Source organism: Leuciscus leuciscus (assembly GCF_965113295.1).
Source record: "Leuciscus leuciscus genome assembly, chromosome: 17".
Classification (NCBI taxonomy): Eukaryota; Metazoa; Chordata; class Actinopteri; order Cypriniformes; family Leuciscidae; genus Leuciscus; species Leuciscus leuciscus.
In genome coordinates this window covers 29950389-29975855 of record NC_138741.1, presented here as the reverse complement: position 1 = coordinate 29975855, position 25467 = coordinate 29950389, and the positions used below count along the sequence as shown (strand labels likewise).

The 25467-nt window shown below is 42.1% G+C and overlaps 1 protein-coding gene across 1 annotated transcript in view; it reads left to right on the top strand.

Annotated features, from left to right (window-relative positions):
- The window catches only part of LOC309479364 (kelch-like protein 29), a 199002-nt gene that overhangs the window by 2748 nt on the left and 170787 nt on the right, over window positions 1-25467 (top strand). The window contains exon 2 of the mRNA XM_082143455.1: window positions 8483-8554. The gene's annotated coding sequence lies outside the window, so the exon portion shown is untranslated. The remainder of the gene's footprint in view (window positions 1-8482; window positions 8555-25467) is intronic.

Genomic DNA, 25467 nt, shown 5'->3' with positions numbered 1-25467 from the left:
ACCTTTGTGGTTGCCAGGTCGTTCAGGTCAGTTTATGTCCTAGATCATTTAAACATAAAAGTTTAAAAAAAGACATTATGCTCCATTACTAATTGCCTCTTAATGAATTAAAAGCTTGTTCATCTAACTCTGTCAATCATGTCGCTTAACTCCTGATATTTAGAGTCAAAAGTCCAATTACACAGATGAGTTTGGCTTTTATGACAAAACATTGGCAGCATAATGTATTCAAGAGCAAATTTACATATTCCACAATGAGCGTACTTATTTAGACGTTTGTAAAATCACACAGATGGTTAAAATTGCTGCCAGACCATCAGCTCTGTTGCGACTACACACAGGCAGGCAGAAGAATGGGAAGAATTAAATGGAGATCTGTCTTGGAAAGGACATTAATTGAGCATGTCTTCATGTTAACACTGGTCTTAAGGTCTTTAGGTCTTAAGGCTTCAGTAAGTGTTGGAGATCTGATCCAGCCCAGATTTCACACCGAAAACAGAACTTCTGCACATGAATGAGCCCCTTCACACTCATCTGAATCAGTCTGTGTTTGAACTGAGTTCAGATGAGACGAGTGAATCTGACAAAACCATTTGAGAACATGTTTGAGGTATATTTCACAACAAAAGCACCAAAAAATGCAATAAATAAAGCCTATTTGCTTTCCATCATTATATATATATATATATATATATATATATATATATATATATATATATATATATATATATATATATTAGACATTTTCATGCCAGTTAACACTTGATCTCATTTCTCATTACTTTAAAAATAATTTATTTTGTATTTTTATTATATAATATATATATATATATATATATATTTGACATTTTCATGGCAGTTAACACTTGATCGCATTTCTCATTACTTTAAAAATTATTTATTTTGTATTTTTATTATATATATATATATATATATATATATATATATATATATATATATATATATATATATATATATATATATAATGTATGTGCCTATATTTTTTGCTGCACAATTCTGAATAATTGTGTATTTTTTTGTCTTTTCTGAACAGACAACTAAATAAGAAAACACAATTTTCGGACAAAATATAAATATTATGGCTCTCTGACCGTATTCATCTTGAATGAATGATTCAATGACTCACTCTTAACTACTTCACTTGTTTCATCACTGGATGAATCAGCATTTTTGATAGAATCTCTTGAATGAATGATTCATTGACATACATTTTTTTTAACAGTCATTTGTCGCCACCTAGTGACATAACAATGTAATCGATACAATCGTTATTTGAAGGACCAAGTTCATTTCAAAAGGTGATTTGTGATCTATTTTGATCGCTAAAGTAGACTTCATGGTTAATATCTGAACTATAAACTTTTAGCCCAGTACTTCTGTGGCAATTTAAATTATTGTAAGACAGAAATAACGATACTGCTATGATCATCTAACCTATACATCAGGGGTCGGCAACAGGCCAAAACTGGCCCTTGTAAGTTTGCTTGTAATTTAATACTTGAAGCTCACTTTAACATTTCAATCGCAAACCGGTTGACATGTAGGCCTATTAAATATTTTGCTATTGATGTCTTACCACATTTTCTTTCAATGTTAAACCGACGCTTTGCGCTTGAATTCATACTTTTCTTCTGTGAACAGTAAACCCCGCCTACTTTGATGTGATTGGCCATCTCAATCATTTTGACATTGACGAGCGCTGTTAGACCACTGAGGCAGACCAGACTAAAAATGTAACTTTTAAACCATGTTTCATCCTAACAACACGCAGTGTAATGGAGTGCAGCAGAGCAGTGCAAGTATTTCAAATATTGAGAGGGAACAATTTGGCCGTTTCTTATTGCGGGTACTTGTTTATGGTGGTTACGGCCCTGTAGCATATACACACTACACACACTACAGGTTCACCTGTTCAACTGCTGCTTCAACATGGCAGCAACCCGATGCATGTAGACATCAAGATGTGCTGCTAAAGTTCAAACTGAGCAACAGAATGGGGAAGAAAGGCGATTTAAGTGACTTTGAACGTGGCAATGTTGTTGCTTGTGCCAGACGAGCTGGTATGATTATTTCATGCTGATCTACTAGGATTTTCACACACAACCATCTCTATAATTTACAGAGAATAGTCAGAAAAAGAGAAAATATCCAGTGAGCGGCAGTTCTGTGGGTGAAAAGGCCTTGTTGATGCCAGAGGTCAGAGAACAATGGCCAAACTGATTTGAGCTGTGTAACGGGGTTCAATGTTGTATTGCAAGGAAGGAAGAAGACAGGGGTCGGCGTGACTGAAACACTCACTTTAATTGCAAAATAAAAAGAAACAAATAAACAAAAGAGGCGCACGTAGCGCATTCACCGTGCCACGCACAGTAATAACAAAGAGGACAAATAACAATCACAACTTTCATTCAAACACAGCGTACAGGTGAGGTTCCAGTCCAACTCTCTCTCCCATCTCCTCCCGCATGCTGGCTTATAACCGGTCTCTCCATGCCAATCACTGCAATCAGACACAGGTGTTCCTCATTTTGCACTTGACCTACTTACTCACCGATCAGCCCCCTCCTTTCTCTCCTGCTACAGACTTCGCAAAACCACGCCCCCCTCGCCACATACCCCCACCGCCCGACTCAGGCCGGGGAGCCATCCGGCCTGCAGCCTCCCCCCCCCTCCTCCTGGAGAGGAAGTCAGCCACAGCCATCTGTACACCCGGCCTGTGGATCACCTGGAACTTAAACGGCTGTAAAGCGAGATACCAACGAGTGATCCGCGCGTTGGTATCCTTCATGCGGTGGAGCCACTGCAGGGGAGCGTGGTCCGAACAGAGGGTGAACTCCCGTCCCAGGAGGTAATAGCGGAGGGTGAGAACGGCCCATCTGATGGCCAAACACTCCTTCTCTATGGTGCTGTACACCGTCTCTCTCTTAGAGAGCTTTCGACTGATGTACAGCACCGGCCGCTCCTCACCCTCCACCTCCTGGGACAGGACCGCGCCCATCCCCCTGTCCGACGCGTCGGTCTGTAGGATGAAAGGGAGAGAAAAGTCAGGGGCATGTAAGAGCGGTCCACCACATAAAGCAGCCTTTATCTGGGTAAAAGCCCGCTGACACTGCTCCGTCCATTGAACCGTATCTGGTACCTCCTTTTTAGTTAGATCAGTCAGCGGGCTGGCGAGGTCCGAATAATTAGGCACAAACCTTCTGTAATAACCCGCCAGCCCCAGGAACTGTCTAACCTCCTTTTTGGTCTTAGGTCTCGGACAAGTCGCAACCGCTGCCGTCTTATCAATTTGGGGACGCACTTGTCCATGACCCAAGTGGAAGCCCAGATACCTTACTTCCACCCGCCCAATTGCACACTTCTTCGGGTTGGCCGTGAGCCCCGCCCGTCTCAACGTCTTCAGGACAGCCCGCACCTGCTGCATATGACGCTGCCAGTCACCACTATAGATGATGATATCATCCAAGTAGGCAGCGGCATATGCAGCGTGCGGTCGGAGAATCCTGTCCATCAGACGCTGAAACGTTGCCGGAGCCCCGAACAACCCGAAAGGAAGAGTGACAAATTGGTGTAACCCGAACGGCGTGGTGAAAGCTGTTTTTTCTTTGGATAAGGGAGATAAGGGGATCTGCCAATATCCCTTGGTTAAGTCCAATGTCGAATAAAAACGAGCAGTACCCAGCCGATCAAGCAATTCGTCAACCCTTGGCATTGGATAAGCGTCGAACTTCGACACAGCATTCACCTTCCTGTAATCTACACAGAACCGGATCGAGCCGTCCGTTTTAGGAACTAAAACTATCGGGCTCCAGTCACTGCTAGATTCTTCTATTACTCCCAACTCTAGCATCGCCTCTAATTCGCTTTGCACAACTTTCTTTTTGTGCTCTGGCAGTCGATACGGCCGGCTGCGAACCACCACGCCCGGCTCTGTCTCAACGTGGTGTTGAATGAGGTCCGTCCGACCAGGCAGGGGCGAGAACACATCCGCAAAATCTGCTTGTAAATTACGCACATCAGTGAGTTGGGATGGTGAGAGGTGGTCTCCCCCAGCGGCCAGGGCGAGAGATTTTGTTTTGACATTCGCCTCTGGACCGAGATCCTCCTCTCCACTCACTACCATCGCCAGCATCACTGATTCCACCTCAGACCATTTTTTAAGCAGGTTGAGGTGGTAAATTTGATGTGCCCCGCCCCTATCTGTTCGTATTACCTCATAGTCAAGATCTCCAATTCGCAGTGTAACCTCAAAAGGTCCTTGCCACTTTGCGAGTAATTTTGAGCTAGAGGTAGGAAGTAATACAAGCACTTTCTCTCCCGGTGTAAATTGACGCAGTCTAGCCCCCCTGTTGTACAGCCGACTTTGCTTGTCCTGAGCCTGTAACAAATTCTCCCGTGACAGCCGCCCCAAAGTGTGGAGTTTTGTTCTCAGGTCCAGGACATACTGAATTTCATTTTTACTAGCTGAAGGTCCGTCCTCCCAAGTTTCCCTAAGGACATCTAACACCCCGCGGGGCTGACGCCCATAGAGAAGCTCGAAGGGGGAAAACCCCGTGGAGGCTTGAGGGACCTCCCGTACAGCGAACAAGAGGGGTTCTAACCACCGATCCCAATTTTTGGCGTCTTCTTGTACAAACTTTCGAATCATGGATTTCAAAGTGCGGTTAAATCGTTCGACCAGCCCGTCTGTTTGTGGGTGATAGACACTGGTCCGGATCGATTTAATGCCCAATAATTCGTAAAGTTCGCGTATCGTTCGTGACATAAACGCCGTGCCTTGATCGGTGAGAATCTCTTTCGGGATTCCCACCCGGGAGATTAGTTGAAACAGAGCGCTCGCCACGCTATTTGCGGAAATATTGCGAAGCGGGACTGCTTCAGGATATCGCGTTGCGTAGTCCACCAGGACTAAAGCAAAGCGATGTCCCCGTGCTGACCGTTCTAATGGCCCGATGAGGTCCATACCAATTCGTTCGAAGGGGACCTGCATCAACGGAATAGGGCACAATGGTGCTTTTGGGTTGGCCGGTGGATTCACCAGCTGACATTCCCGACAAGACGCACACCACTTGCGTACATTCTCGTGAATGCCCGGCCAAAAGAATCGGGCCATGAGACGGTTTAGTGTCGTTGTTTGTCCTAAATGCCCGGCCATTGGATTAGAATGAGCCGCCTGGAAAAGCATTTCCCGACGGCTTTTGGGTACCAACAACTGAGTTGTATCCTGCTTTGATTGGGCATCTTGGGTCACCCGATACAACTTATCTTTTATAATTGTAAAATACGGATAGGTGAGCGGTTGGTCTGGGTGGAGAAGCTGGCCGTCGATAGAGCGAACCTGATCAAAGGCATGTTTCAGCGTGTCATCCTGGGACTGTTCCAGGGGAAAATCATCGCGCTCTGAGAGAATGGTTCTCTCCAGTGCGCTCTGTTCCCCTGAACCAGTACCCAGAGGTTCCGGATCAGCTTCTCCCAACTGAGCAGTCGCCACCTTCCTTTTATCTTTTTCTACCCAAGAAGCATCCGCACATAAATGACCCAATAATTCATTAAACGCTGGCCAATCCGTCCCCAAAATCAGCGGATGCCGGAGATGCGGGTTAATCGCCACCTCCACACTATGCTTTTGTCCCCTAAATTGAATATCCACAGGCATTAACGGATAATTCACCACTTCCCCGTGCACACACCGTACCTTAACCATGCGGCCATTATCCAATGCCTTAGGTTGAATCAGGCTTTGGTGTATAGAGGTTTGGTTACAGCCTGAATCCACCAGAGCCTGAAAAGTACCCCCCTTTATACTCACGGGTATTTGGTACAGGCCAGCTTGATCGGGGGCAGCTTGCGGCGCATCGGGGACCCGGATCAGCGTCCCCACCTCCATCACCGGACACCGATCGATAAAATGACTCGGGTCCCCGCAGCGCCAACAAGCCGGCCCGGACCTCCCCGCCGCTCCAGTGGCAGGAAGCGGGTCAAGGGATTGGCGTGGAGAGAGAGGTAGCGCAGCCTGGGGAGAGAATCCCCCCCTCGATGGGCCCCCTCCCCGGGGAAGAGGCCTGGGGGCAGATACCGGCTCCGCAGCACCCCCTGTCCTCCACCTTGGAGCCGGCCGCGGCGGCAGATTCACCCGGTACCTGGGAAGGGGAGAGGGCTTAGGGGGGGGGGTAGAGAGAGAAAGAGAGAGAGAAGCAGATGGCAGGGGTTCGCCGACCCCCGGGCACGCCACCATTTGGTCCTCCGCCAGCTGGATGGCCTGGTTCAGCGACGTCGGGCGGTGGCACTGGACCCACTGCGCGGTCTTTGTTGGCAACCGCGCCACGAACTGCTCCAGCACCACACGATCGATGACTTTCTCGACGTCGCTTCCGTCGGCCATCAGCCACTTGCGGCACGAGTCCCGGAGCTGTTGGGCCATGATGAAGGGTCGGCCAGACTCCTCGAGGTTCAACGTCCTGAACCTCTGGCGGTGTTGTTCCGGAGTCCGGCCAACCCGCTGGAGAATGGCCCGCTTTAAATCCTGATAGACCAGGAGATTCTGGACTGGCAGTTGGTGTGCGGCCACCTGCGCCTCTCCGGACAGCAGGGGTATCAGCCGCATTGGCCAGTCCGTCGAGGGCCATCCCCGGTCCTCAGCCGACCTCTCAAACAGTTCCAGAAATGCCTCCGGATCATCCTCGGGGCCCATCTTGTTGAGAGGTATCGGCGAGGACGAGTCTTTGTCCGATGGGGGGACGGCCCTAACCTCCCGGTCTATCCAGCTCCGGAACAGCTCGCGGTCTTCATGCTGGCCTCGGAGGAGCGCCTCGAACCGTTTGTCCTGCTCCTCCTTTATGGCCAGCAGATGTTGATGTTGTTCCTGGTGAAGACCAGCGAGCGATTGGATGATGTCCGCAAATGGTGTACCTGGCGGAGTCTGCATGGCGGCGATCTTCTGCCTTCCCGGGTTTCGGCACCAGTGTAACGGGGTTCAATGTTGTATTGCAAGGAAGGAAGAAGACAGGGGTCGGCGTGACTGAAACACTCACTTTAATTGCAAAATAAAAAGAAACAAATAAACAAAAGAGGCGCACGTAGCGCATTCACCGTGCCACGCACAGTAATAACAAAGAGGACAAATAACAATCACAACTTTCATTCAAACACAGCGTACAGGTGAGGTTCCAGTCCAACTCTCTCTCCCATCTCCTCCCGCATGCTGGCTTATAACCGGTCTCTCCATGCCAATCACTGCAATCAGACACAGGTGTTCCTCATTTTGCACTTGACCTACTTACTCACCGATCAGCCCCCTCCTTTCTCTCCTGCTACAGACTTCGCAAAACCACGCCCCCCTCGCCACAAGCTGATAGAAAGGTAACAGAAACTCAAATAAGCACTCGTTACAACCGAGGTCTGCTGAAGAGCATCTCTGAACACGTTGAACCTTGAAGCAGATGGGCTACAGCAGCAGAAGACACACCGGTGTCACTCCTGTCAGCTGAGAACAGCAAACTGAGGCCCCGATTCACATGGGCTCACCAAAATTGGACATTAGAAGATTGGATCCATCCTGCCTTCTATCAACAATTCAGGCTGCTGGTGGTGGAATGGTGTTGGGGGGATTTTTCTGGCTCACTTTGGGCCCCTTAGTTCCAATTGAGCAACGTTTAAATGCCACAGCCTACCTGAGTATTAATGCTGAGTATTGATGGCTACTTCCAGCAGGATAACGCACCATGTCACAAAGCTCAAATCTTCTCAAACTGGTTTCTTGAACATGAACATGAGTTCACTATACTCAAATGGCCTCCACAATCACCAGATCTCAATCCAATAGAGCACCTTTTGGATGTGGTGGAACGGGAGATTCGCTTCATGGATGTGCAGCCCACAAATCTGCAGCAACTGCGTGATGCTGTCATGTCAATGTAGAACCTTGTAGAATCTATGCCACAAAGAATTAAGGCAGTTCTAAAGGCAAAAGAGGGTCCAACCCGGTACTAGCAAGGTACTACATTTTGTTAGTATTTGTTGTATATAATGCTAAATCTGTTCATATTTTATAATGGTTTTGATTAATACCTTACTTTTTTTTTTTTTTTTTTTTTTTTTTTTGCTTTACAGTAATTGAAATTTTGGGCATAATGTAGGGGTAATATAATTTTAAATGATTTGTCTTTTGTTTTGTGGTAAACTATAGCGCAAATGTTTCTTTCTGAGATTCACTTGAACATTGTTTATTTCATGAATATTTCATATGTTTTATTCACTATTATTATTCTGTTTTAATAAAATTTGATTCTGCTTTTCTGCAAATGACTGGAGAGCTGATTTATTGTCGTAGAGGTCGTTAAAAACAGGTTCATGGTGACGTTACTTTAAAAAACATGTTAAAGTGTCCCTGTGTCCTCTGAGAAACGCTCTCTAAAATCATCTGATAATTACTTATGATGGACGTTTCTCATTTCTTTAACAGGTGCTGTGTGATTTAGAGGAGAAAGGGGCTCAACTTTCCTATATGATGTGCATCGACCAGAGACGCTGTTTGGTGAGTTGTTTTGAAATTCAGCAAGTTTCATCCTGTATCAGTGCTGAAGGAGATTTCGTGTTGAAGATTTCTATGATTATGAATCAAACAGAGGGAGTAGTTTAATTTATTTTCTGCACAGAGGATGTCCACACAGCTTAAGTTGTATTCAATTGGAATTAGACATTTATGGTTTTGTGCTCTTTATGAAGATGATTTATGTGTTTCTTTGAGGATGGATTGTGTGTGATGGTATTGAGGCTGAGATCTCACACTGGAATCCCTGCTGTGTGACGATCTCAGAGGAGACAACTTAATTGGCGTATGTCAGGATGTATAGACAGAGATTACAGGGAAAAACTCAGATCTGTGTGCCGTGGAAAAGCGTGAGATGCACTTTCACTAGTGCATCGTAATCTGAAAATTTGTTTGTCACTACAAATTTAGGAATTCTTATACAATATTAATGCCTGTTTATCATGGTGTTAGTAATATTATATATTGTTGTATTGGTCTTGATATTGTAATTTTTGCTATAGAATCAGTTGTTTATACAATAAATAACCACATGATAACATCGTTCATCGATAACATGATTTATATAATCCAGAGGATGATATATTTTGCTGATGAAAAATTGTGTAATCTTCTCATTTGTAACCCTGGCTTATTGGAAATATGTGCATGTGGTAACATTTCTGCACAATGATTTGACAGTTCCTTGTTCATTACTTTTCACAACACTATCAAAGTGAAATGTTCAGTGAGTTGCGGTAAAAGCGCATTCAGTTTTAAATGAAAGAGATGAATGTGAATCTGGCTAAGCTTTATTATAGGGTAACTCTCGCCAAATTGCAACCTAGGCTATTTTTATTAATCTACCCGAGTCAAACATTCGTGTAAAAGCATAATTAGAATGGAAACACCACTTTTAAGATTGACTGTGTTTTCGTTTTCGGTTAAAATGCCTTTTGTGTATGGGAGTGCTAGGGGCACTACAGTGATAGCATCAAAATCGTTATTTTTAAAACACTTAGGAGGCTCGACACAACAAGAAACTGTGCTTGAAGTATCGCCAGGGGCTATACACATGACTTTTGTCAGTCAAAAGTAGTCGATCTCCGAATGCAACGTAACATGAGGAGAGTAAAGATCTTTCCATGGCTGAGTCCCAATTCTTTGCCTTTAGTATAAAAATATAATTATATTTACTATTCCCATCTTTTTTTCCACAATACATTTGCAATGTGTTTACCAAATTGAGGAGTGAAGCAGGGGGTCTTCGTAGATCAACCAAACGCAGGTTGTTTGTGAGGCGGCTGGTTCTGACGTTCATGTGCAAATGTGTGTAACGAAAGCTACTTATTTTCTGAGTTAAAATATTTAAAGTTTATAGTGTAACTATTGTTTAACGTATTTTATACTTCATCTTATACTTATGTATAATACTTAAAAATACCCAGATGAAAATGAACCATGCTTTTACTATAGTAAAAGTGTAGTAACCATGTTTCTTTGGTTGGACTGATAAAGTTAACATTTGTACAGCCACAGTATTATTACAAATAAGTCAGACAGAAACATCAAAAGAAATACATAAAAAAGACACTTGCATGACACTGTACTAGAGCCTTTTTATTTATTGTTTTGTAGCCTGCAATGAGGCGCTCAGTATCTTCATCGGACCCTACAAGATAAACACGGTACTTTTTTGGCACAACATAAACCCATTAATATTACGAGACGACAAAATATAACTTTAATTAGGGTTAAACATTGGAATTCTTACACTTAAAAACTGAGGGCGCATCTCCGTTGCTGCATCCGACTGCCATGTTTACATCACCATCATCACCGCAAAGCTCCTCCCTCCCACACACAATGGGTTGTGGGCATTATTAGCCGTTAGAGTGTGCATTGATCTGCACTTCGAATTCTAACCGGAAATAGTAGACCATCCGGGTATCTTTGGAATACTCATTTCAACATACTACGATTTGGGACATACTAATTCTAGTTTCGCATACTATTTAGGACGGATAGTATGTGAATTGGGACTCAGCACATCTTTATTCTCCTCATGTTACATTGCATTCGGAGATCGACTACTTTTGACTGACAAAATTCCAGCAACCGTAAACACTAACTGATAAAGTGAGTCATACAAAACCTTTCTTTTTGTAAACTTTGTGTACACAAACAATGTTCTCAATGCTCGAGTTCATGTGTAGAGCCCCTGGTGATACTTCAAACACAGTTTCATGTTGTGTCGAGCCTTCTTAGTGTTTTAAAAATTGTGATTTTGATGCTATCACTGTAGTGCCCCTAGCACTCCCATTCAAAAGGCATTTTGACCGAAAAAGAAAATACGGTCAATCTTAAAAGTGGCGTTTCCATTCTAATTATGCTTTTACATGAATGTTTGACTCGGGTAGATTTAACAATAAAAGCCTAGGTTGCTATATGGCAAGAGTTACCCTTTAAGTTGATTTGTTGTTTGTATTGAGGCAGTTTGGAAATGACATGTCTGTTGAGTGGGTAATGCATTTGAAAATTACGTACCACCTACTCGAAACCGGACCCTAAACCCAACCGATAATGTTAACAAAAACAAATGTTAGATAAAAATGCATTTGCTGAAGCAACCATGCCATTTTACTAGTGCCAGGTAAGCTACCAAACACCTGGTACTACTCCAGAAAGCCAAAGATATGGAGCTGGTTATGTGATGCAAACAAATCATCCACTATGAAAAAAGTTTTTTTTTTTTTTTTTTTTTGTGTAATATAAGTCTTCATTAATCAATAATCTACCCCTGTAATCATGCAAGTTGTGTGAACAGGCAAATCACTGTGCTAATAACACTCTATTCATATGCTAATTAGGATACGGTCATAGATTAATTAGGTATTAATGGTGAAATTAATGAATATTGATATCAAGTTTCTATTTCATGTCTTTTCTATTATGAGGGTTCTTCCATCATCTAGTTTTTGAGTGATATGGATTGAAACATTCAATATCGTACCTATTTTTACTCAAAGCTTAACATTACCTTCAAACATCTCAGTGGTTTTGTTGAGAAATGGGGTTTGACTATCTCAGGGCTCTCAAGTTTTACCAAAAGCTTGGAGTGAGATCACATGCGGTTAGGGGAGGAGCCCTAATGGAGCCCCGCCCCCATATGTCCCCGCCCCCCAATTTTACCCATTGTTCATAATTAACCAGCCCAAATTGAAATTATAACAATTGGTAAATCTGATAAATGACAGAGCAATTCATCACATCAAATATACTCTTTAATGTTATATTTCAAAATTACAAATAAGTTATACAAAAATTACAAAAATATAACAAATTGCTCCAAACAGTTTGGAAAAACAAATCTTTTTGCATTTTGAATGTGTCTAGTCAAAATGGTATAATTATTTATTGTGTGGTGCATGGGACATTGTGAACAAATGACATATTAGAGTATTATTAAGGTGTGTGTGTGTGTGTGTGTACACAAGAGTACACACTCCAGCTTATGAAATGTGTTTTGTGTTTGAAAAATACAAATGCAATGGCAATGATTAATGTATGTTTTGACAGGATATAAAATATTACCCAGAGCACTCTGCTTTAATACATGCAGCCTTAATGTAACTAGAAAGACTATTAATACAGTATAATATATAATTTAAAATAAAATAAAATAAACAAATTTAAATGTATTTAAAATAAAATGAAGAAATACATCTTCATTCCTTCCCATACCCACTAACATTCCCTTAGTTTAAGAAAACGTAAGCTAGCCAAACTGAGCCAAAGCTTCTGGCCTGGTTGCAGAGTAGTTGTAGAGTTTTTGACTGCATCAATAATAATGTAAACGATGGGCTATATATTAAATGTTCTAGCCTAAAAATGTTAGACGAGCTTTCTTCCAACTTACCTTCTCCATCACGACGTGTGTTCGCGCGATGTTGTTGGTTACCTAGTAACGAACGTACGGTGGCCGAGAATGTTCCGTCAACTTCCGTGTGTTCGCGCATCTGTGTTGCCTTGTAATGAACGCAATCTGGCCGAGATACGTGCTGGCGGCAGGAAACTTCACTTTGTGTGCCTGCGCCTCGTATACAACGTTATATATAAAGCTCGCAGGACAACTTGGTTGGCATTGCCTTTTCAGCGTGAGAAATACACGGTGTGGCGTGTGAGCGTGTGAACTGGTTGAATTGCGTGTGTCTCACGCCCAATGCGTGAGACTTGAGAGCCCTGCTATCTAATGTCTTAATCAGTATTTTTTGACACTCGCTGTTTCAGTTTTTAAAGAGCTTCCATGTTGATTTAGTAAATCTCCTGTTTAACCTCCAGTAACCTTGTTCATCTCCTGAGATATTTTTTGATATGCTAAAATCACACCTGTGTGCAAGCTGTTCTTTTTACATTTGGAAAATATGAATTACAGTGATATGGACGGCCCAGTCCAGCTCCCGTGGAAATCTTTCCTGCGACGATTCAGGCCTCTAAAAAAGTGAACATGCAGAGCTTGATTATCTGGTTCTGTTGTGTGAAAGAACATGCCTTAAAGTCGGTGCAGGATTATTGTATTTATGAAATGAACAGCATTGCAAGAGGTTACATTTGCATGCTTTAAAATAATATTTTGGTAGTTGCTCTGCATAAACCAGCCTACACTGTTAGACATTTCTGTAAATTTACTATAAAGCACCCAGTACAATACTGTAAATTCTCTTTACAGTAAATAACTGATTCCCTTTACGTTATGGGAATTTTCTGTGCAACAGCGTATGTGTATTTCATATGGGCTATGTTTTTTAAAAGTGTGTAATTAGGGCCCGAGCACCGATGGTGTGAGGACCCTCTTGGAATTGCTCTGTTTATTTCTACTTGTATTTCAGTCAACACATTTCTCTCTGTAACAAAGTTGTATGGTGAGCAAAGGTGGCCTATGTTTTGGGGCAGCACCTGGGTTTGCAGATGCTGTGTTTGGTTGCTTATAATTTTTCCCCATTAATTCTCTGTTGCCTAACGATTCTTTGTGAGAATAAATCCAGAAGGTACAACATAAATAAAAAAGTCGTTTGACAGGAGAAATGATGAACATGCACTGTCCCAGCATTGGCAGACTGTGCATGTTTAAGTGTTATATATATATTCAATTTTTAAAATAAAGAATTCTATGTTTTGTAATACTTCTGTCTGTTTGAATTCAATGTCAGTAGTACTTATGTAGGACAAAATTATATAAAAAAAATGAGCATTGAAAAACAGATTGTTTCAAAGCAGTGAATAACAGTTCACTACAGTAATAACATGAAAATGATTCAATGATGCAAACTGAGTTTATTTAGGCTGTATAGCAGCTCTAAAAGAAAATGGTGTCATTGTCCAGCTATAGTCAGTTCAGTGTTGATTCAGTTAAGTTGTAAGGATCATCAATTATTAAATGAGTTAATTTACATCTATAGTCATAGTACATCTATAAAGCAGCTCTGCAAAAAACAGGATGTCTCAGTCCAGTGCAGTCAAATCAATAATATTGTTGAATATCTCCTCTGGCGAACAAATAAACATGATGTAATGTGATTATGATTAAGGCTTCATCACAAATCAAAAATCAGATTGTGGATTGGTAGCATTAAAATATTTCATCCAGTTCCTTTTTGCTTGAAGATCGGATTCATCATGCCAGTATGGAGCTGAAGCTGGTTATAGGTCTGTGTGGAGGACTTGTCTAGTTCTTGTGTTCTTTGCTGAGGATCTGTGCCGATGGCTGTTGTGTCGTGTTGATGAGGCCTTCACAGGGGATAGTCTAGTTGACATGATCTCTGCTGACATTCAGTGCTGTGTTGTGGTCGTGTCTAGGTGCTGATCTGGATATGCACCAGATACGGCGGACTACGTTAAACCTCTGGATAAATAGAGAGACTCATATTAGCGTAGATGCCATTCTTCTTATGATGTGTTATGTGTAGGCCAAGTTAAAGAGATCTGTTTTTTTAGTCTAGATTTAAACTGACAGAGTGTGTCTGCTTCCCAAACAAGGCCTGGAAGACTGTTCCAGAGTTTGGGTGCTAAGTAGGAAAAGGATCTACTGCCTACAGCTGATTTTGATATTCTGTATTATCAATCAGAATTTTGACATCGCAATAGACGTGAAGGACTATAATGCGTTAAGAGCTAAGTAATTTAGTGCTTTGTAAAAAATGAGCAAGATTAAAAAATGTATGAGATGTTTAATAGGGAGCCAATGCATTGTTGACATAAACCAGGCTAATATAATCATACTTCCTGGTTCTAGTAAGAACTCAAGCTGCTGCGTTTTGGACCAGCTGGAGTTTGTTTATTAAGCATGCAGGGCAACCACCTCTAGGTCATGAACTAACTTTGCTGCATTTGCCATTGACAGCATATGTCGTAAAACTGAAATATGGTTATGGTACTGTAAATCTTAATTGCAGTAACTTACTGGCAAAATTGTTGCTGTAAAAACCTTTTGAAATTACTTAACAGTGTAAGGTGGTTCCCTTTCAAGGGAATCAAAACACATCAAAACACTGTGGGAACGCCCCTGCGTGATTGCATCGTGAAGCACGTATGAAATCAGTCCAATGGCGTGATGGAACGTCAGAGTGAAGCGTATAATGTCATAGTAAGGCGTATTCGGTGAGGTCATCGACCAGGAAACTATAAGCACACCTGAACCAAACATTGTCAGCTTCTGTGTCTTTAGCATGTGCTCTTTGTGAAATCTGTGTCCCTGGAGTTTTTTTTCTCTTTTTTTTTTCTGTCTTTAGAAGTTGCTAGGCAGGGGTTTTCACCCATAAAAAAAAAAAGAAAAATTATAATGGTGAGTGAACAACAATTCAGGAAGTGTGTTCATCCCTGCCCACACTACATCACGGGTGGGGATACACATCTACTATGTGGTGTTTGTTTGGGAGTGCAGCATGCTCAGTCAGCCCTCGAGGGGGCAAATGTGAGCATTGTGAGAAACTACCAATGAGAACGCTGTGCTCCCGCCGAGCGCTCTTTGAGGAGGGTGCTTCGGCTCACATTCCTGATGGCTTGGGTCCCGCTTCTGCGGTGGAAGAGCAGCGACTAAAGTCGTGGGGATTTTAAAATGGATCTGGCAGAGGGGTTAGAGACGGGCTTTGCCCTTTCTCTGCCTTCACCTGCCAGGTCCAGCGTCTCATCCCAGGGTATGGAAGCATGCTCTGCGGTTACTTACGCCCCGGGTGAGGCACCTATACTGCAGCTATCCAGTTCTGAGCAACTGGATGTTGTTAGTATCGAAACGGGACAAACTGAAGACTCGCCACTTTAGACTCCTGCACATAAGGGGCTAGTGGAGGTAATCACTTGTGCGGTGGCTAAACTTAATATTGACTGGCCCGCAGAGAGACATGAAACAAAGCAGCGAAGCACGTTAGATGAACGCTTTCTGCCATCTCGTACATTACCTCCATGCTGGTGCTTGCCGTTTTTTCCCAACCTCCACACCGAGGTGTCGAGGTCGTGTATGAAACCAGTCTCGTACCGTGTGTTTAGTCCACAAACATCCACATACTCAAACATACATGGGCTCAAACAACACGGTTATGGGGCGATGCCCAGGGCTGAAGAGACGCTTGCAAGCCATCTCTACCTTGAGCCTGCATCGTACCTAAAAGCCCCAGCATTACCCACCAAGCCTCGTAAAGTGACATCATCTTTGGTGGGTAAGGCGTATTCGGCAGCAGGTCAGGCCGCGGAGTGTCTGCACACAATGTCCATTCTGCAGGCATACCAGGCTGACCTGCTAAAAGACATGAGTGAGAGTGAGGAGGAACTCAGTCACTGAGAGGTTTCAGGAAGCAAGAAAGCAGACGTCAGCATTCCAGAAATGTCTGCCTCGCTGATCTCATATCTCTGGGGCTGCTGGGTGGGAGCAGCCCCAGCTGTCCGCCACCTCATCACATTGGGAACAGCAATAACAGAGCGTCACATCTCGCGCTCCCCCACGCGCTCTCTGGTGAAGTCTACAAAGGGCAAAATGGATCTGAGGACTGTTATTGTTGTTAAGAAGGCTTCGTCTAAAAAGAAGTCCTGATGCTATCAGCGCCAGACTTCTGAGGGTACACCCCTCTAGGGTAAGACAGATCCAACTTCATTATACACAGAGCACAGAGTTTCCCAGCGAGCGTTTGCCTGAGGGTCACTCGCTCCCTTCGAGGAGGGTTCTAGAGCAGTCAAACCAGTTGTTCCCTGCTGGTGCGCCGCTTCAGGGTGTTGTGTTTACTGTTTCGAAATACAACAGAGGCCAGTCTCAAGAGACTGTTACCCTTAGTAGATTTTTCTGCCTGAGTGGAAACTTCTACCAAAAATATCTTGCAGGGTCCTGCAGACAATCGAAAAAAGCTATACAATTCAGTTCAGGTCTCGCCCTCGACGATTCAGCAGGGTCCTGCCCATAGTGGTGGGCCCCGAGCAGGCTCTGATTATGGAACAAGGACTAAAAGCTCTATAGAAGGCTATAGAACGGGCTCCTTCGGGTTCGAGTTCGGGTTTTACAGGCGGTACTTCATTGTTCCAAAGAAAGGATGGGGGGTTATGTCTGATTTTTAGATGTGCGCCAACTGAATCGCTCTGTAGGCAAGTTCAAAATGCTTACTCTGAAACAAATCGTGTCACAAATCAGATCCGAGGACTGGTTTGTCACGATAGACGTCAAGGACGCATACTTCCATGGCTCCATCCTTCCACAACACAGAAAGTTTCTGAGGTTCACTTTCGGGGGTGAAGCGTACCGATATCGACTTCTTCCTTTCGTCCTAGCTTTGTCACCCTTCCACGGAAGTGTGTGGATGCGGCTCCGCTACGACTCCAAGTCATCTGCATACTGAATTGTAGACGAATGCATAGACGAATGGTTTATTCTAGCCCAGTCGGAGCATCTGGCGGTTTGACATCGAGATTGTTCTCGCCCACATGAGAAAGTTGGGGTTGAGGTTGAATGCCAAGGAGAATTTGCTTTCTCCTTCTCAGAGGACCACTTTTCTGGGCTTGGTTTGGGATTCGACAATGATGCCGGCACGCCTGTGTCCTGCTCGTATCGCTTCGATTCTCTCAGCCATCAATGAAATAAAGCTAGCCCAGTCACTCACTGTCAATCAGTTTCAGAGACTGATGGCAGCTGCATCCAATGTGATACCTTTTAGCCTGCTGTACATGAGACCTTTGCAATGGTGACTCCAAACCAAGGGATTCTCCCCAAGAGGCAATCTGCTCTGCATGATCAAGGTCACGTGGTGATGCCTACGTGCCTTAGTGATGTGGAAAAAAAAACCTTGGTTCCTTTCCCAAGGACCTGTGTTGGGAGCTTCTTTGTCATTGCGTCACACTAATGACGGATGCATCCCTCACGAGTTAGGGGGTGATCATGAGTGGTCGCTCGGCTCGAGGTCTGTGACACAGAAACTGCTTGGAAATGCTGGCCGTGTTTCAGCCCCTGAAACATTTCCTCCCAGACCTGAGAGGCCATCATGTGCTTGTTTGATCTGACAACACATCAGTGGTATCTTACATAAACCATTAGGGGGGTCTGCAGTCTCGCCCCTTATGGCTCACCAGATCCTCCTGTCGGCCCAAAGGAAACTGCTCTTGCTGAGGGTAGTATACATCCCCGGGTATTTAAATCACTATGGTACAGGCCTGGCCAAGGCTATGTTTGTACACTTTTCCCCCGATTGCTCTGCTCTCTGGAGTTCTGGAGAGAGTTTGCTGGGACGGGGTCTGTCCTTCTTGTTAGATTTTGGTGTATTTGGCCGAGCAGTGGTTTGGGTGGCTCGCCAATGTATTAGATTTCTCCAATACATAAAATAAGTAAGCTTGACCAGAGTTCTTGTGGGGAGAAGAATTTATTGAAGGTTTGTAGTGTAGCAGTCCTTCAGCAGCGATATTAGCATGTCGCCGGTCAACAATCTTAACCCAAAGTTCTGTTTGTGAGACAAAACTTTATACATGAAGACATAGCCTATGGGCTACAGACAATAGAAACCTGTTAGGACCTCCCACAGGAGATCGATCTAACTTGCTAATCCACTCTGAGCAATGCTGATTCTGTTATTCATTCACACCAATCAGTTTCTATGGGCCATTCATCTGTATGGGCCATTTGGCACACACCTTTGCAGACACAGACAGAGTGGATTACATCTGATACACAGTCACAATGTAAATTAATCTGATGACTGAAAATACAAATATCTTTCATTCTGCAGGCCTTCTGTCCTCCTCCCTTTCTAGGAGAAACTAAAGGAGAAACTAAATCTGCTCTGCCTAGTTTGGGGTTAGATGCTTATGTCCACAGTGCTGCCATGTGGAGTAAATCTGAACAGTTGTTCATTTGCTTTGGGGTCACCCAGAAAGGGGTGCCCGGTATCTAAGCTGAGGATGAGCAAGTGGGTGGTCGAGGCCATCTCACTTGCTTATGAGTCGGCTGATCAGCCCTCAACTGTGGCTGTACGGCTCACTCGACTAGGAGTATGGCTGGCTCTAAAGCATTATTGTCAGGAGTTTCCCTCTAAGATGTTTGTGATGCGGCGGTGTGGTCCTGTGACCTTGACCTCGGCTCCACTCCAGGGGCGTGGGTACTTTATCTTAGTGTGCACATAGATTTAACACGGACAGACACTTGCTCATATGGTGGCGTGTGTATAGCGCTCCCACAGCGTTTCAACGCAGCACGAGTTCACTTGAAAGGGAACGTCTTGGATACGTATGTAACCTTAGTTCCCTGAAGAGGGAACGAGATGCTGCGTCACCCTGCCATACTCCTGGGATGCCCATGATCGACTTGCTTCAGCCTATCAGAAGCTGACACTGTTTGGTTCAGATGTGCTTTATAGTTTCCTGGTTGGTGACGTCACCCACCTATGACGTTCCATCACACCACTGGACTAATTTCATACGTTCTTCACATCGCAATCACGCAGGGGCGTTCCCACAGCATTTCAACGCAGCGTCTCGTTCCCTCTTCAGGGAACTAAGAAGGCATAACAGAGACGTTATCTGGTCTCCCAAACTGGACTGTTTTGCTGGCTTAAGATAGGGTTTTGGGAGACTTGTCAGACTCAGCTGGTGAAGCTGGAAGACCAGCCAAACATCAGCTTGACCTGGCTGGGAGACCAGCATAAACACCTTAGACTGGTTTATTAATAGTTTTTTTGTTTTTGTTTGTTTTTTTGACATCTTTGAGAACTAAGAGTCGTTTTCTCCCAGAAAAGACACATAGTGAGGCTACATCATCTCAAAGAGTTTATAGATGAGTGTCTATGCGTTCTAGGTCAGAATCTTGGACGCTTGTCTGTTATAGTGTATGTAATCAGTGTGCATAAAATAACATATTTGCACCCTGTTCACTTTAAGGAGCTGCCGGCTAAAGGTTAATTGCTTTTGCTAATGTTATCGAGGCACCCTTCTGGAACTAGGTCATGTGCGCTCCTTACAAGATGGCCTTTGTGAAAGGAATCATTTCTAACTTTATTCCTCAGAAGATTGAATAGAAAGTATCTTACTGAAGGTGCTGGTTTCTGTAGATTCACTATCTTTAAAGGAACAGTTTCTGAAAAAAAAAATTTAAATTTTTTTTTTATATATATATATATATATATATATATATATATATATATATATATATATATATATATATATATATATATATAATAATAATAATTTACTCACTCTCATGTTTTGGGATTTTTTTTGTTTCTGTCTTCATTCTGAAGACCGAGCCGGTTCTCGTTTCCATCTGAAACCAAGAAAAACTCAGAAAGATGCCAAGAAGTTGCAGAAGTATCATACATTTGAGTAAACAAAGCTATCATATGAAATGTACTGTACAAGTCATGGACCACTTTTATAGTGCTTTTGCATCCTTTTTTGAAATATTTTCTTTTGTGTCCACATATGAAAAAAGGCTCTACAGGTTTGGAACAATATGAGGGTGAGTAAATGATTAGTATTATTTTAGATTGATCAATTCCCATTATTTAAAGCCAAATCTTGCAGTATTTTGTTTATGGCATTGCATTGAACAGACCAGCATCTTGAACTCATTTATAGGTTGCTGACAGCGTCTGGACTTTAGTGTGCATGGCTGCAGCGTTGAGTTAAATAGGCCAGTTGTGAATGAAAATCGATGGTGGCGGTTTTGCTTTTGTTTACTCATCTGAAAACGAAGGAATTAAGTTGGCTTACAGACCTAATTTACTTACAGATCTTGTACAGCATGCGGATTAATTTAATTTGTCTGAATATTTGGCCACAACAGAGACCAGGCCACACCAGACACATCTAGTAATTGAAATAAACAAATGTAGTGGTCCATCTATATTCTTCTATTGTTGCATATGCATAACAAAGCCACTTTATATACTTTGCAAACGCATGATGCATGTGAGGTGGAAATAAAATAAGTGAATAAACCAGTAGAAAGTATTTTCCTCGCCTGGTGCATCATGTGGATCTTACAGAAATGCATGTTGTTGTTTTTTTCACCCATCAAAAACATGATTCACATTTGTTAGTGAGTCAACTTACTGTACTGAGAACAGTTCTAGAATTGTTTGTTTGCTGTGAGGTATTGAGTTAAAGGGTTATATCAGCCAAAAATGTTAATGATTTAATCAATTACTCATGTCGTCACCCTCATGTTGTTCCAAACCCATAAGACTTTTTTTTATCTTTTTTTTTCTATCTGAGGAACACAAATGAAGATATTTTTAATAAAATTTGTGTGATTTCTGTCCCCCTATTGACAGATATGCAACTACCACTTTGATGCTTCAAAAGGTTCATAAAGAGACCGTAAAACTAATCCATATGAATTGAGCTGTTTATTTCACATTTTCTGAAGAGACACGATCTCTTTATATGATAAACAGATTGTATATAGGCTTTTATTCACATATAAACATTTATCAAAACACATATCAGTTATGATAAACGGAAGCTCAAGCATGTTCGCTTGAGAACCAATGAGGTTCATTTTCGTGTGTTCATTCAGTCATGCATTTAGTTGCATTTGTTATTACATCACCAATGGTGAAAAATTAATTAATTAATTAATTAATTAATCAATAAATAATTTATTTGCATTGTTTCATAGTGTTGCCTTCAACATATCTAAAATGACCCTTCAAAAAATAAAACATTTTCACAATTGTTTTTGATTTTAGTATGAGGTTCCAGGTGAAAAAGTTAGAATTTTGCTAATAATATAGAATTTTTTGTTGTTGTTGATATTTCGAAATATAATTATTTTATGTTAACAGAGGCATATCTAAGTTGAGTGTCTGATGCAGTTGCTTGTGTTTATTTCACGAAGCACATCTATGCTGATGGTCACCCATCTGGACGACTGCTTCACGTGCACTAGTTCGTCTGGCATGTCTGAATCATTGCTCTGCATCCATGGACATTTCTCCATAATGTTCATGCGGTGTTGGGAACATTACTTTAGTAAACTGTGTTGAGTCGTAGAACTAAAGAGCGCTGTATTTCAAAGAGCGTAAAAGTCGTAGCTAAAGAGCGCTGTATTTCATGTCATATTTCGCACCAGGATAAGATTGTTCAATTAAGTGCAAGTTTATTCTTTGGACCAGAAAAGCGTTCTTGTTCAGTAGTATGTGCTAGTTGTCGGTGGTGAAAGGGTTACCTCTGTGAGCGTTAAGTGCCCCGTCAATGAACTGGGCTCATAACCTCTCGCTGCTCTGCACTCTGACTGACCTCTGCACGAGTCAAGACCGCTAACCATGCATGAAGCAACATGAATTCCTAATGAAATATTTAAAACGGTTTGGGAAATCTTCTGGCTAAGTGCTTGAAAGTGTTCTTGCTCTGTCTCTCTCCTTCTGACACTGTGGAACGAGAGATTGTTTTTACTTTAAATAAAAAGCTGGGTATGTGTATAGCTAACACAATCTATTTTCCGGCTTGTTGACAAGATTCTATGTATAACTCTATACATTTCATGACTTAGAGCAGGGATTCTCAGACTTAAAAAAAAATAATAATAATAATTGTCATATGAACCTCTTTGACCTAAAATATTTGCTTGAAGTCCACCTGGAATTTCAAGTTATAATATTTCAATAATTAACAACACCTTTTATATCAGTTAATGGCAAAATTACATGCATGTATACAAATTAAACATTTCAATTTTTATTTCCTTTCGATTGTTAGTAAAAAAAAAAAAAAAAAAAGTATGTTTGTTTCATTTTAATGTAACTTTTTTTATGATTTAATTAATTATTAGCTCTCCAAAACCCCAGTTTGGAAACCCTGATTTAGAGGAACCCTAATTTCAAGCACAATGAAATGTTTCATGCAAGAGGTAAATCACATTAAGTCAAGAAAATCAAGGAATTATCATAAAACTAGTCTATGACATGATCTTAATGGCCAGATAAAAATTATGCATTGAAATCATCACAATGTTTTATACACAATTTTAAATCGGCAGCAAAAGCATCTATAATGTTTCACGATTATTCAATATATCGCCTAGCCCTTGTAAGCACATGTTATAAAAGCCTGTTTTGAAAGTGTAATTAAAATTAAGCAATTTGTGTAATGTATTAAGTAAATTAGTAGAATGTAAATAGATAGCATTTTTAAAACTCATCTCCATAAATTCAAATGAGTCCATCTCCAATATTAGATGATGAATATTTTCAGTAACATTTATTCTTTGACTAGACTATTATAAAGTCAGCTTATATAAAATTTACACGTGAATGAGATGTTCGATGCAATTAGATGAGTGCCGGTGATGCGGTAAAGGTGTGTTAAGGGTGGTTAGACAGGAATGCAGTGAGACATGTCCGTCCTGTCGTCTCTCGTTACCACCCGTGTGGTTAAACGCCTGTGGCAGGGCAGCTGGAAGGCTGGCATCATTTCAATAGATCTTCCAGCAGATGAGGTTTGAATAGACTAGTGTGTGTATGTGTGTGTGTGGTCATATCTCAAACATCACTACATCCTACAACCTGACAGTACTTTGATCGCAAGATATTTTGGCATCATTTTCAGTCTTAAACTAGTGTATTGAGTGCATAACTTATCTTGATTGTGTGCTTAAAACAGCTGCCTTCTGCGTTCAGTTCTAGTGAAGCATTCCTGCATTTTTCAGTGCATTAAAACCACAACAGGCTAATGTGAGACTGTGGTGTGACGTTACTCTGTGCAGACCGGCTGTATGTAATCAAATAAGACTTAAAGGTAGGGTAGGCAATTTCGGACAGGCTAGCAGTATAGTTTTGAAAGCAAGAGATCCCACCCTCTCTTCAGAGTGTCTTCAAAGCCAATCCTTCTTCAAAACACATGAACACGTACAACAGAGTCTGCAAAGCGTCACGAGACAATAGACGGCGTTAAATTACCTCATGTCTCAAAGCACAAAACATTGACAATATAATGAACAACTAACAGAGCTCTTACTTGTACCTGCTGCAGATTCATTTCAGCATTGATAGTGTTGACATAAGCACTATTCGGACAGGACTAGTTTTCCAAACAACGTTTGAGTTACAATTCTTTTCACTCTGTTTCGGTGTCTGATCTGGGTTGAGCGTTACCTGGCAGTGGTTCATCCTCTAAACTTTCTTGGTTGGAGCTCCTCGTTGCCTCGACTGCTCCTGTCTGCCTCGTTTGCTGCTGCTGCCGCAAATTGACGATTTTGAAGTTGGAGGAGAAAATGAGATGGAGTTTTTCATTTGCTTTGTAAACAATGGGCCGGTACTTCCGCCTACGTCCAGCGTGACCTTTCCAACGTGATTACGTAATGCCTGGCGCGTCGCAGACCAGCACAAGATGAACAATTGTGGATTAAAAAGTATATATATATTTTAGGGGTGTAACGGTTCACAAAATTCACGGTTCGGTTCGATACGATACACTTGTGTCACGGTTCGGTACGGTTCGGTTCGGTACATTTTCCATAGGCTACAGCAAAAATAAATAAATGCCAGAGAAATTTCCTTGAATAATTTTTTTTTAAATTATTATTTTATTTAATGAAACTAACATCATAAAGTTTTTTTTTTTTTTTTTTTTTACTGAGCAATAATGGAGCTATACTTGACTCTTCTTATGAGCATATAAAACAAAACAGCTCCTTGGACAAAATGAAATGTAATATTGTAGTAGTAGGCTAGTTATAAACAGGTTTATTTTAGTTCAGATTAACATTTGAGGGCAGCAATTGTATTCATAATGTCAAAATAAAACAGACGTAATGTTACTTGAAAGCATTATAGCCCACTATTCCTGACAAACTTCCATACCTTGCAGTTAGTGTTACTACAGCAAATCCATTCCACGGTGAATGTTGCTGATCTGTGGACACCGGCCAGTTCATTCATGGCACGATGTTTCTTCCTGGTTTCCACGTCAGCGCTGTTTGATCCGTTAATAACAGAGAAATGTGCATGTTTCTCACTAGATCTCGCAGCGATGTTATTACTTCAGTGGCGACTGGCGAATTCAAAAAGCATTTGAAATTCAAATGCTTTCTTTACTGGTCTGGATCTCTTAGCGCTGTGTGGTGTTGCTTCATCAGGCTTCCGCATAGCGAGTCCCGCTTCACAGGTCAAAACTGATAAACGGTCCACACAAACACAATAAGAGTAGCTCAGTTTCGTTCCTTACATTGCATTTGCCAGTTGATGTTGTGGTCGCGCCAGCCTCTATGAGCGTGCTTGCCACCCGCGACGCGCCTTCATTTGAAATAACGAAATTTTGGTCGCCAGAAAAAATGGTCCAACGAACCGTTCGGTACGTAATGCGTACCGAAAACCGAACCGAAAGCCTCGTACCGAACGGTTCGATACGAATACGCGTATCGTTACACCCTTAATATATTTGTTTTGTTGTTGTTGAAA